Source organism: Lygodium microphyllum, chromosome 17, assembly GCF_053477565.2.
Source record: "Lygodium microphyllum isolate KBCC chromosome 17, Lygodium_microphyllum_v1.1.10, whole genome shotgun sequence".
In the NCBI taxonomy this organism is placed as follows: Eukaryota; Viridiplantae; Streptophyta; class Polypodiopsida; order Schizaeales; family Lygodiaceae; genus Lygodium; species Lygodium microphyllum.
The window spans coordinates 93,459,117-93,469,305 of record NC_141151.1 but is presented as its reverse complement, the minus strand read 5'-3'; positions in this window follow the sequence as shown (position 1 = coordinate 93,469,305).

Genomic DNA, 10,189 nt, shown 5'->3' with positions numbered 1-10,189 from the left:
CCCTTGGCATTGGTACATTCGGATGTCTGTGGGCCCATGCCTTGTCAGTCTATGGGTGGTGCAAAGTATTTTTTTACTTTCATAGATGATTTTTCACGAAAAGTTTGGGCTTATTCCATTAAGCTAAAATCCGATGTCTTGGTTGTGTTTCAGAGATGGCTTGCATTGGCTGAGAACCAGTCTGGGTATAGGCTAAAATGCCTAAGGACGGATAATGAGGGTGAGTATGTCTCACGTGCTTTTGAGCAGTTATGTGATGAGAGGGGTATTAAGCGTCAGTTGACCGTCCCCTACACCCCCCCAGAATAGTTTGGATGAGCGGATAAATAGAACCATCCAGGAGCATGTACGCAGTATGCTTAGCCATGCAGGCCTACCACAGAGCTTTTGGGCTAAGGCAATTAGTACAGCTGTGCATGTCATAAACAGATCACCTTCTAGTGGTTTGGGTTTCTAGGTTGCAGAGGAGGTATGGACTGGAAAACCTCCCTCTTATGTGCACCTCCGTGTCTTTGGATGTGAGGCATTTTGCCATGTGCCCAAAAACAAGAGAAGTAAGATGGATCCTAAGTGTATCAAATGCATTTTCCTTGGTTATGGGGATGCAGGCGAGATGGGTTACCATCTCTAGGATCCGCAGGAAAGTCATCCACAGTCATGATGTAGTCTTCCATGAAGACAAGATGCATAGGCAGCCTGAGAGTTGTTGAGATCCGCAGTGTCATATTTCAAGAGGAGTCAAGGGCTCCCGAACAGCCAGTTGGATAGCCTACAGCTACAGCAAATGCTCATGGTCAGGGTGTTGGACATGCAACTGGGCAGGCAGCAGAGCCTGCCGTGAGACGGTCTACTAGAGATAGATATCCACCTGATAGATTTCAGCCCTCGATGCATTATGTCTTGGTTATAGATGCAAGAGGGCCTTTCACCTATGATGAGGCTATGCATAGGGGTGATAGTCACTCCTGGGAGAGGGCTATGCAGTCTGAGATAGACTCATTGCATAAGAATGAGACTTGGGATTTGGTTTCCTTGCCTAAGTGCAAGAAGGCTTTGCCATGCAAGTGGGTGTACAAGCTAAAAAGTACCCCTGGACACCCCAAGCCGGCATACAAGGCTAGACTAGTAGCAAAGGGTTTTAAGCAGGAGCATGGTGTGGACTTTGATGAGGTCTTTCCTCCTCTGGTTAAGATGACTACCCTGTACTTAGTCTTGGATTTGGTTGCTCAGCTTGACTTGGATTTATGCCAAATGGATGTCAAGACGGCTTTCTTACATGGGGACTTGCATGATGAGATTTATATGGAGCAGCCTAAGGGCTTTGCAGAACCTGGCAGGGAGCACCTAGTGTGCAAATTGAAGAAAAGCCTCTATGGCTTGAAGTAGGCACCTAGGGAGTGGTATCATAAGTTTGATGCCTTTATGTAGTCACAAGGCTACAACAGGAGTGCTATGGATCAGTGTCTTTACACGAAGAAAGCCCGTGATGGTTCTTTATTGATTTTGGTACTCTATGTGGATGATATGCTGATAGCAGGGAAAGCTCATGATGAGCTAGATGCTCTTAAGGCTCAGCTCAAGAAAAGCTTTGAGATGAAAGATCTGGGACAGGCCTCTCACATACTTGGCATGCGTATTAGACGTGACAGGCATCAAGGACTCCTCTACTTGTCACAGAGGGAGTAAATTCATAAAGTCCTTGAGCGCTTCCACATGCAGGACGTAAAGCCTATTGGTTGTCCAATTGCCTTCTTATGTGAAGGTATCACAGGCTGATTGTCCACAAACAAATGAGTAGAGGGCCGAGATGGCCAAGATTCCTTATGGATCCGCAGTGGGTAGTCTTATGTATGCCATGATAGCCACTCGTCCAGATATCGCCTTTGTAGTTGGTGTTGTGGCACGCTATATGGCTACACCTAGCAAGAAGCATTGGGATGCCGTGAAGGGTATCATGAGGTACCTGAAGGGCACTGTAGATATGTACATATGCTATGGGAGCTAGGATACAGGAGTCGTGGGGTACATTGACTCTGATTATGCAGGACATGTAGATAGTAGGAAGTCCACTTACGGCTATGTCTTCACCTATGTTGGAGGTGCTATTTCTTGGATGTCCAGGGTGCAAAAATTCACGGCCCTTTCTACTACAGAGGTCGGGTATGTTGCAGCCACTGAGGCTTGCAAGGAGGCCATTTGGTTGGGTCATTTGGTTGCTGACCTTGGTATTGATGCTATCCCTACACTGCATTCGGATTCTATGAGTGCTATTCAGTTAGCCAAGAATCCGATCTTCCATGCGAAGATGAAACACATTGAGGTGAGGTATCACTTCATATGTGGGGTCATTGAGGACAAGTATGTTGACCTTGTCAAGATCTCAACTAACCAGAATCCCGCAGATCTGCTCACGAAAAGCCTCTCTATAGAGCGCTTTGCCTTCCTCAGGAGGTTGATGGGCGTGGGATGAGATGGCGTCTTTCCTCATCCTGTTGTATATGTGTACATGTTGTACTGTATTTTTTCTTTTCACTCCTCACTAGGACAGATTCGCCTTTAAGTGGGAGGTTGTTGGGGATAAAGGCGCCTCCGCCTAGCCGCCTGTCTATTAGTACACTGACAGTCACCGCCACTGCACACTACAGGTGGCGGACGCCAGTCACCATCACTTTATTCTTTATTCTTTTAGTGACAGTTTGAATAAAGGAAGGCCCGATCACACATTGTGACTGTTGGAGTTCCCATTTCTTGTCTCTCTCTTTCTTGCTCTTGCTCTCTCGCCATAGCTCTTGAGTGCAAGCTTTGATCCTTCTCTCCTTTCAATTTGAGTAGTGCTGGGGGAGGATTTAGAAGTTGAGAGATAGAATATTTTTTAGTGAAATTTTTAGGAAACAAAAAAATATTAAGTGATAGAAGGCAAATGCGGGAAATTTTTAAGTGAAAAGTGTAGACAAATTGGAGAAGGGTAGAAAGACGGGTATAATTTAGCATGCATACACAAATTTTGGGTTAAGAAGCTATGGGTGGGAGACAAATTAGGTCCAGAGATGTGAGGAGATGCAAAAAGTAACCGGTTCAAGTGGAAAATGGTTAATTTTTAAAAAGAGGTTGATCAAGAAGTTATGTGGAGAGTGTCTTGTGAAGAGAGAGTTTGAAGGAAGGGAGAAGAAAATAAAAAAAAATGGGTGCCATCATGCAAGAGTATGTTGATGATTTCTCTGCCTCATTTCCAACTATGGAAGGCTTCATTTGATCCCCTCTTGCATCTCCTTCAGCCTCATTCCATGCTTGGCAACCATTCTTGAGTATTGAGAGAGAGAATTTCTATAAGATTTAGAGAAGATTAGTGAATATTAGTGAGAGGAGTGGAAGATTAAGAAGTTTGCTACTTTTTCGAAGTGAAAGGAGTGGAGAAGCAAGCACCAGCACTCTCGAATACAGTGGAACGGCTCTAATTACTTGGTTAATGGTGTATGTTGATTTTCATTGAAATTTGATCAAGAAATGGAAATAATTGATGTTTTGTGATTATATGCATTCAGTTTCTCATTTCTAAAGGTGAAATGGAACAAAAGAAACAAAGTTCTTACATTAGATGCATTAAAATGATAAAGGAATGACTGAAATTAGGGTAAAAACTATATTTTTGGCCATAATTAGTGAAAATTAAGAATTTTGCATGATGTTAATGAGATATGAGTAAAAATAGAGTAAGAGAACATTAAAAAAGACCTAAAGAGGAAATCTCATAACCTGAAAATGAGCTTAATGAGAGATATATACATTTTAGTGCTAAAAATGGTTGTTTTTTGCCCTAATTAGTGATAATTAAGAGTATTAATGGAAGATTAGAGATCAAAACCAAAAAAAAAAAGTTGAGTTATGTGGTAATGAATTCATCATGAAATCTTAGGTGAAATGGATTTCTGGAATTTAAGTTGTTGAATTTTTAAATGTGAAAATGGTAGTATTTTGGTATTTTTTAGTGATGATTAGTGAATATTAAGAGAAAATGGAGGAATTTATGGTTGTAAATTGGTATATCAACTGCATGTATCATGATGGATGTACGGTCAATTAGGTTTGATGATTTATGGTCAGATATAATTTTTATGAGTATTTATATTTTTTGGACTATAATAATAGAAAATTAATAACTCTTGATAATGAAGGAATTAAGAGATGAAGTAAAAAGAGACTATAGTTTATTTTTTGTGTTGAACATGTGCCTAGATTTTTATTAAGAATGGATTCCGTTTGTAGGTACTTCTTTTGTAAAATGATGTTCAAGGCTGAAATGATAATTAGTGGATATTAGGGTTTATATTAAAGGATTAACAGAGATTATGGATGAAATATTAATTTTAAAATAATTTGTTTCACTGATTTAATTCTTGAGTTTATTGAAGTTTATAATCTATTAGTTGTAGTTCAAATTGAGAGGTTAGATGGTAATGATAAAAGCATAGTAAATAAGTAAAGAAAGTTATTATTTGCTTATAGTTGGACTACAGAGATAAATGAAATGATACTTCTATGTGGGTAATTTAGAAGTAAATAAAGCATAATTATCCATCCTAAAATCTTAATTAATACAATGGCTTCACATATAGTCATTTTGCCCATGTATCTAGGGGCTTCTTAGGGGGCCATCAAAAGCTATGGCTTGTATTTTTCTAACTGCTTTGTGACTATAGGGATCTTCGGCTAACTCTTGTAGCCCTAGTTGATTCCTAATCTTGTGAACAATGAGGTTGCTAGGGCTTCCGTGCTCTACTCTGAGGCCGTATTGTCTATGATCCTCTTTGTAAGAAGCTCGCTTAGCATCAAGTCTACTTCTAGTGCTCTCGCCCTTTCTGTGTTAGGTCCTGTCTAATTCCTATTGGCTAGTGCTAGCACGGGTTGGACTTCTCACATCTCTATGTCTTACTACAACTTCCTAGCCCATTACTCATGGTTGTATGCTGCTATGCATTATAGTACTTACCATGCTAATCTCCTCTCCTCCTCAAGGTCCTCTATGATATCCTCGGTTGGCCCACCATGGTGCTTCATCGTGGTTTTTATGTTGTATTTGTTGGCCATCTTTTGGATATTGATCAAAAACTCTCCCCAATCGAGCTAGTCATTCTTGCTAGCTAGAGCTTGATCTTGACATGTCGGTGGCTTCTTACTCCACTAGGCTGTTGATCAGGCTAATTAAGTCTAGCAGCAATGTGTCTCCAATGATGTCGATCCATCTATGCTCTTGAGTTTTCAGTGTCTTGACTCTCTCTTTGGTCCTACTAGTCAGGGTTCTTAGTCATTCATCTAAGTCTAAGGATCATCTCCTATTAGTAGGTTTGATTCACTTATTACGTCTCAATGTGTTCCTTTTTATTGCAACCAGCCCTCAACTTATGTGTACTCAAAATGTGTGTGGTGCTCCTTTTCATGTGCAGTTCAAGTGCACTTTAAGTGTCACCAATAGTGTGAGGTACAAATGCTAGATGAACAATGCAGCTCTTGCTCTCCCCTCATTTTGGTTTTGGCCAAACATGGCTCTAATAGTCGACATTTTGGAGGGAGTTGATTTGATATATTTTATGAGAAAAAGATTGATTGCGAAGTGGAATAATTTAGTATCTAGGGTGTTGGACATCAAACTCAAGGGTCACTTGATTTGCATATAAGGAGAGTATATGCTCCACTAGCAAGGCTCAGTGAAGATCATCAGAGAGAGAACAATAGTGATTTGAACATTTCTCCATATTGATATGCGGTTTGCAGAATTTCAAGGGCTTATGAAGAGGAGCAGGCTTGCAGCAAAGTATTCTATATTATAGAATATAGAAGAGACGATGCAGGGTTGCTTGTTGTGATTGTTGGTTGCTCTCAAGGGGCCTGATTAGGGTCTCTATTATGTCTCCCAGCTTGGTTAGGGTGTACTCAGGGGTTGTAGGTCGATTTGGGACATAACCGAGGCGTGAATAGCTAACAGGTTAGCCAACAGTCACTTCTAGGTCATTAGGTCACTATTTCTTCCATTTCTTGCACCATCTAGAAGCCATTTAACTCATATGTAGGGCTTCTGGAGGTTTATCGAACTTAGGTCCAGGTTTGTCAGGGTCTGAGGAGGTCAATTTTGCCTAATTTCACATTCGGTTCAAGTGTTTCGAATTGTAGAGGTCCAAGTCCCAAATTTGGATCATCCGAGGCTGAGCGAACCAAATACAAATGGGCCAAATGGCCAAATGACCGTGTCCTAATGTCCGAATGACACATGGCCATGGGTGGAGTGAATCTGAGTGTCCCGAAGGGTGGCCGTCCAAGGCCAAGTGGTCTTGTCCGAATGTGGCCTTCCGAGGGGCCGACTAGTGTCCTCGGACGTCTAATTTTGCTCAAGACTCAAACGTCTGAAGCTTGTAGTCGCCATCCAAGTGCAACAGCGAGTTGCCGAATGATAAAAAATCCAAAAAACCCTACTCGCACCTTACTAATAATTGTAACCAGGGTGCTTACACTAATTATCAAGCCTTAAACAACATCCAAAACATACCTGGAGGGCTTCGAAATGTGGAAATGCAAATCAATGCATGGATCTGTGCTCTTGCCCTATATATATACATACATATATATATATATATACATATATATATATATGTATATATATACATATATATATGTATATATATACATATATATATGTATATATATATATATATATATGTATATATATATATATATCTCAAGCTCTCTCTCTCAACTGAATGCACACAAATGAGCTCTCTCTTTGCCCTCTTAGCCTCTCAAACCCCTGGTTATTTAGTCTTCCACTCCCCTTCTTCTGTCATATGCATTGAATCTCTCTTTTTCCTATTTTGGGCTTGCTCTTATAGCAAACACCCTACTTTGTATTTCTCTATTTTTCTGATTTTTATCCTTACCTAAATGCATTCAAATCGCAAGTAACGACTCACACTACTCCAATCTACTTCCCTAATCCAAAAAACTAAAAAAATTTACTTGCAAAGGAGATCAAATACCTCTTCAACTCCCTCGCTTCCTACATATCTCAAGCACCAAATCAGGGAAAACCCTACTTCAATGCTTGATTCGGAGCAATGCTCAAGTACTCAAAGCTTGAATTTTTTGGTCCTAGCAACAAAACCAACATGTGGGAGCCTTCACTCAATCACCAAGACTCATGGACTGCTTATTACTTAAGCATTTCAAGCCGAATGCTATGGCTACCTCTCACATAGTCATACGTGCTCTCAATCCTATGAGTGTAATGAGCTTATCTTGATGCACGATTGAGTAGCCTCCTCCCTCAAGCACTTCAATAGCTCCACAATCCGAGATTTTAGCTCAAGCCAGCTCAACCCTCTACCTCCAAGCTCCATCCTCCATAGCCACGCATGCGAGATAAGAGAAGAGAAGAGAAGAGAAGAAGAGAGGAGAAGATGGAGAGCTTCTCCATCACAGTCCTTCACCCTCGCTCACTCACTCCCTCACACTCCCTCTCTCAAGCACAAGCACAAGCACAAGCAAGGAGAAGAGAAGAAGAGAGCCACTTTAGCTACATACCAAGAATGAGCTTCTCCATTCACTTTTTGACTTTTATACATGCCCTCATCCCTTTGGGCACCCATCCCCTTTTTTTATATGACCGTCTGTCATAGCCAAATTCTTCTTTCCTCATATCTTCCTTCTTTTCACAGTTCTTTTGCTCTTGCAATTCTATGTTTACATTTGTACAGGAGGGAGCCTGACGCTCTTTTATAAAATGAATTATATTGTGCCTCATGCTGTTCTTGCTAAAATCTTTGGTGCTTATAAAATGGATTACATTATGCCCTGCACTTTCCTTGCTAGAATATTCTGTGCACCTTGTTAAAATATTCGGTGCACCTTGTTAGAATATTTGATGCACCTTGCTAGAATCTTTGGTTCTCTCCTACATTTTTTCTGAGCTTGCCTTCTCTTCCACTTTTCTCACCTAGGCAAAATGATATTCTCTATTCACTTTTTGACCTGGTCTTCCTCTGCTTCTTTTTGGGTTGTATGGTCCGTAACATTAACATGTATGTAACACTCACCCTCTTTTAACTACCTCAAGTACTAATTCTCTATATATTTCTCTCTCTCTCCCTCTCCATATGTTAGGGAGCAACCATCAACACCTCCCTTCTTGTGTATACACACACACCCACACACACATTCTCTCTCTCTCTCTCTCTCTCTCTCTCTCTCTCTCTCTCTCTAAGAATACAGTTTTAGTTCTCTCACCTTAACTTTCTCATGATACTAAATTAAGTTTATGTGCTTACTTTTAATAATATTATCACAATGCTAGTGGTTTAATTGTGCATACAAAAGTGATATCACACTCATACATTCATAGCACCCCTCTCTCAATTCTCTTCATGTATTTTATAATTACATCATGGCATATTAGTACTTCAATTATGCACATATGAGAAAAACCACATACACTTACACATTCCTCTCTATCTTCCTCATTTGATTAGGCTTACATATGGATTGAAATCATGCATCCCTTTATGATAGAACTAAGCTCTCTCTCTCTCTCTCTCTCTCTCTCTCTCTCTCTCTCTCTCTCTCTCTCTCTCTCTCTCTCTCTCTCTCTCTCTCTCTCTCTCTCTCTCTCTCTCTCTCTCTCTCTCTCTCTCTAAACAAATTTGTAGCTCTCTCTCCATAACTTCTTTACATCACTAAACTAAGCTTATGTACTTATTTTTATAAGTTTATCATAATGTTAGTGGTTCAATTGCAAATAGAAAAGTGACATCACATTCACATATATATTCACATCCCCCTCTCTCTAAATTCTTTGTACATACTTTATACCTATATCCTAATGTATCAGTACTTTAATTGTGTGCACACAAGCAAAACCATACACTTATACATGCACATTCCTCTCCCTCTTTCTCTTGCTCTCTCATCCTCATCTAATTAGGCTTATGTATTGATTGAAGTTATGCATATGTTTAAAATAACGCTTGCAATTACTTCACAATATCTATAAAATGCAACTCTATATTGTCTAATTACATGTATTACTTATTCATTCCAAGACTATACTATTTAACACTCCAAACTTCAACGATCAATTATTTTGATATACTACTATATTTTACATTATATTGCATGAACTTATTACAAAAGGGTATACTAAATCCAAAATTGTATTTGCAAGATAGGTAATTGCTTCATGAAAAGAAAATGAACATATTTATTGCAAACATCAAATATCAATCCAACTCCATAGTTGGAGGGTGGAATGGGTGAAAATAAACTCTTGGGCTTCCCCATGAAAACTTGCTAGCTTCATCAAAATAAGGAAGCATATGTTCCAAGAGGACTTTATCTAGAGGATTTCCCTCAAATATAGGTGGGTATATAAAGGAGATATGTGGGTTGCTTCACATTTTTGAAAAAAGAAGCTTAGCAATAATAACTTGCCTTTCAATTTTTTTCCATTAGTGAACAATGTTGTTATCAAGCTTGGGAGAGGTGCTTCCAATACATATACTCTTTGAACTAATAATGTGTATGTATGTATGTTAGGACTTCCGATACACACATATACACATGTACAGACACATTAATGTGTGTGTGTGAGAGAGAGAGAGAGAGAGAGAGAGAGAGAGAGAGAGAGAGAGAGAGAGAGAGAGAGCATAATACATGCAAATAATGCTTGAACAAAGGTAGGGGGTTGAAGCTGTTTTTTGCAATCCATTTAATACCCCATAATCTACACACATCAATTGCCTCTCTATCAAGCAACAAAATTAGCTTGACTCATTACAATTAGCATAGGTATTAACTTCTTAATTAATCTCTACCTCAATTTCTTTATAAGACACAAATACTCTCATCCTTCTTTGCACAATATTTCTCATCCATTGTCCATTTGCCTCTACTTCTCGAATTGACTCCTACATCCACTCTTATTCTAGCATCCCTCAACCTTCCAAACACTTGTCAATACTTCTAAGGTAACCTCTGATCTCTTGTACATGATTAAGAATGTGTTTCCTGATGTAACCTCTTTTATGTCCTTACATGATTAAGACTCTCTCTCTCTCTCTCTCTCTCTCTCTCTCTCTCTCTCTCTCTCTCTCTCTCTCTCTCTCTCTCTCTCTCTCTCTCTCTCTCTCTCTCTCTCTCTCTCTCTCTC